The following is a 4,676-nucleotide window of genomic DNA, read 5'->3' on the forward strand; positions in this document are numbered from 1 at the left end:
AAAATAAATTGAATCATCCTTCATTCTCTTCCAATGACAAATGCATTAAAATTATAAAGGTTGTCCATTTGTATCTAGTCTGCTTCATATTCCACATTCACACATTTAATGTTTTAAAACATGTTTTAAAGTGAATTCTTTGAATACTCCAAACAGCAATACTTTCATAGTTCTCCGACACATGGAAATACAGAAACAGCTAAGATCAATTTCAGTCTACTTGCTTTCCACAAATTCTCTTTTCCCATCTATATGCAAATTTTACTTCAGAAATTATGGCATATCACAAGTACGTAAGTCTATTTGTTCTTAGAAAATTAATTACACTTTTTGGCAAGATAGTAAAGAAACCCCTTCTAAAATATACTGTAGTATAAAAATAGATCAACTTGGGTTTCTAAACAACCTTCCTGATAATCCAGGAGAGAAAGTTGAAGTCTACAGTAGGCTAGAAGTTAAAACTCCAGCACAGAAGACTGTTAATATGGGTTTTCATTTTTCCTACTTCTTCTAAGAAAACACATATTTGCATTTCTTCCTAGAGGCCCTGCTCTCATTGATGTTCTTAAATGTTTTAGTAATTCAAGACACACTGATTTCTCTTTACACCCCTACACATCATCACTGGTTGATTAGCACTAAATGAAAAAGCTAATAAATATTAAAATGCTAAGTAGATGCTTTAGCAGCCACAAGAACGCCAACATTTGTTTAAGTAACTTAATTCTCACCTTTGTTACCTCTCACAGTGCACTGGAGAAATGTGAAAGCAAACTGTAAGCTTTAAAACATAAATTGCGAATTCAACTGACACTCAAGGGCTAGAAGAAAGCAAAATTTGAACACAGTTTCATTATATAGTAGGTACTAAGTACATTAAGGAAATAAATCGGAGGAAATGCAGTTGTGAAGGATTCCTCTCAACTACCATTTGTTTACAAAAAAATAACTCCCGATTAAAAAAAACCACTATGAACTGGACAGTAAAACCCCAAATGTTAGCTTGATAACACACTAATACTACAGACTAGCAGTTGATTAATAATCACTGAGCACAGCAATGCTGTTAAATGAGAAAGAGGACCTCGGATAACTTCACAGTCAATCATAGAATTAAAGAGATGCTATGTAAACCAAATCTTTAAAATTCATTAATTATATATTAGCAGATAAAGCCAGCTCTTACTGTAGCTAAAATAGCCCATAAGGTGGTCTATTTTGTAACTTCACTTGGACACCACTCTCATCTAGAGACTTCTCAATTCCTTCACACTGCGGAGTATTTCCTCCATATCCACCCACTGCTCTTCCCTCCTCCCTTGCCCTCCAACATTGTCTTGAACAATGCAACCTCATCCCTGTTTCATTTTGTCCTCTAGACCTTCAACACTGTAATATTTCCTTGAGAAAGCAGCACCTAGAAGAGTTAGAAAAAGACATCTATCTAGACATGAATGCTTAAAATACTTTTGAGCATTTACTGTACTAGTTCCACCAGATGATCACATTAAGAACAAGTATAACTTGTTAATTAACGTGCAAGACTGATACTTGAATTCTAGATCAGAGACATAATACACTTTCATTTAGATGATACATTTATTAAATTAGAATGAAAAACTTAATGTACTTTAGAGTGCAAGAAACACATTTGGACACTGGACCTCAATACAGAGAAACAATGTCTTCAGAATTATTACAGCAAAAAACATCCTCTGTACGGTATTACATATCAACCGAACAAGCAGTAACATTTGTAAGGGAAAAAACATTCAGTACCATCAGCAGATGCAAAGACAGTAGAGAAGAAAGTAGCAAGGATCTAGCTAGACAAAAAATGTTCCTACCTTTAGCAAGTTTAGGCTCTTGGCAGGACTCAAACTAGTACTAAGAACACTAACTTTTAGCAGATGCCAGTCTTATACAGCTGGCTTTGGCTCCAAGCTGCTTGAAGCTGTTGAGCAGAAGAGCAGCATCAAACACAGTATTATCCCATTAGCATTTGTCAAAAGCTACAATCATAATGAGTAACAATTTATTTGTTTTAAATCAAGAAACAGACTTTCAGTTCCAATGCCTTCATTTCATAGACCCTATGAAACGCTCCCTGCCTTTTTTCATCTCTCCAATTCAAACCTGACAATGAACAGTTTGACTGAGAGGATATGCATGCTGAAAAGCTGAGTAGGCTTATGATCAGTGTTTTGTTCTTTTTAAGAAGATAAAGTAGCACATCTTGACATAAGAGTTTCAGCTATAATGCTTAATTAAATCAAGACAAAAAACCCCAGAACAATATTTTAGTGTAACATGCTGAAATCCATCTACTGGCCTTACTGCTCCTACATATCCCATCTTCAACTCATGTATCTGTCCTGCTTTGCATAACATTTGCCTAGAACAAAACAAACAAAAATTCTAAGAACAGGAGCCTCCCTCAGAGGCCCAGAGCCTAGTTTATGAATAAACCTGGCTAACCTAACATTTGCACTTACCCCTCCTGGTGGTTAGGATTGAAAGGTGTTTATTCTGTGCTTGAAATTGAGCTGTAATAGGATGCAGTACAATTTACCAGCCATTAAGTTGAACCATGACCACTTGCTTTTATAAAAAGCTGTATTATGGATCCCAACGTTTTAATATAAAAATTTAAATATATACATTTTCCCTGAATTGTTCCATTCCTAGCAATTCATGCTATCTGTGTAAAAGTTAGAGCAAGGGACTCTTCCTGGAGATATCTAAGCATTAAATTCTTACCAAAATTTACCCTTTTGGGTGACAATGTCACAAATCACTGTACTAAAAAGACCAAATGCCTCTACACCTATTCAATCACAAAATTTACCATGATTGTAGGGAAGGGGCAAGACTAGTTTCTTAATGAACACCCGTTTTATTTTAGAAAAGAAAAATGCAGTGACTCTACAACTAAAGGACACAGAAACTATAGCCTTGAATCTCATCATTGAAAACCCAATTGGAGGATGTGGGGGATGTATAAAGACACTTATGCTTTCAACTGTAAATTTAAGATGGTAAGGGATTCATAACAAAACTTAAAATCATACATTATGAAAAGACAGCTTTAAAAGGTCAGAAACTGGGATGATTTTTGGTGCTGTATTTTAAAAGTTTCAGTATCACTTTTAATGATAAAAAAATAAATATTCATGCTTTACTGCCAGTTCTAGCTAAAGGCTTCTTGAATGTAGGTGGGGAAAAAAATAAATAAAATCAGCTTTTCAGCAGATAATAAAGAAAATATTTTAAGCATGGGACATGAAACAAATTGTGGGGAAGAAGAGAATACGGGTCCCTTTTCCCTGTTCCAAACCTGGCTTTAATGTTCTCATGAATCACTTAAGAGCCTAGATTTCAAGTGTACATTCATTCCAACTCTTGAAAATATAAAGGTCTATGGCTATTATAGAAAGTATTTCAAATCAAATATTAAAAAGATAAAACAGCAACATTGCACATCACTGGAAAAATAAACTGGTGCATACTATTTAAAGTGCATTACTTTACCACCTACAAAAACAGACACCGCAGAAATTTATCCAAACGGTGCAACTGGTGCATACTGTAAGATTCTGCAGCTCCAAGATGAACAGCTATCTGAAAAAATAACACTAACAAATACAAGCAACCTCCAACCTCCTCTGAGGATCAGATTGCGACTCAGATATGTTAAATTTTCTCTCAAAGAATTTATTTCCACCTGCATCAAATAATAATTAATTGACTACAGCAACTGTAGTCTAACAAGTCACTGAGCAACTCATAATGCCATTCAAGGATTCTGAAGCTACTTTTCATGCTTATTTCAGATTACAGGAAAAAACACAATAGTTTTTCCACTAATATAAAGTGATAATTTTGCTGAAATATGTGTAAAGAAAGAAGCCTTATAACCAGATCATAGATTTCTGCTTCTTTAATGTAAGACAACACCTTAAATAATTGTTCACGGCTTCAGTAATTTTCCAGGTATAAAAACCTTTCCTTCTGCACTTTGCCTTTGAAATAGCCATGGGAATACAGAAGTAGTAGTTAAGAGTGCAATTAAGTGTGGGAGTACATTAGGGCTCAGTCCTGTTTTCTGCTACAGCAATACATATTGTACAAGTTAAAAGTTACCTGTTAAGATTTTACAGATATGTAACAATAGTATACGGGAGTATAAAGCCCCAAATGCATGCCAGATAATATATTGCTTTGGTGCCCAATGACTAGATTGAATAGAATATGCTCATTACAAATACCAACAATGCAATCTAACAAATTTAGCTTATTAAATTAAAAATCTTCAGTCAGAAACAGTTGAATATACCACAGCACCACAGGACAAGAAAGGGTCTTTGTTTTAATTTCTGGCAGAATTAGGCTGCTTGATGAAACCTAAATGCTTCAACAAATCAGTTACGTTTAAAGAGCTAATCCACCATGGAAAAAAGAAAAAAAAATAAATCAATCTATCAAACAGTAGTAAATCCTGTACTGCATAGAGTTACTTTTTAAGAACAAGTTTATGAAAAGGGGGAGAGAAAGAAAAAAAGCAGCATTACTCCCCACCGCATCAGAATATAGCCACACAGGGCACAGCTGATAGTAAAGATGCTTCAATGCTATATTGTAGGACATAAGCTAAACTGAGTATGTACAGATTGAGA

The sequence above is a fragment of the Charadrius vociferus genome, unplaced genomic scaffold, assembly GCF_000708025.1.
Source record: "Charadrius vociferus isolate BGI_N301 unplaced genomic scaffold, ASM70802v2 scaffold179, whole genome shotgun sequence".
Classification (NCBI taxonomy): domain Eukaryota; kingdom Metazoa; phylum Chordata; class Aves; order Charadriiformes; family Charadriidae; genus Charadrius; species Charadrius vociferus.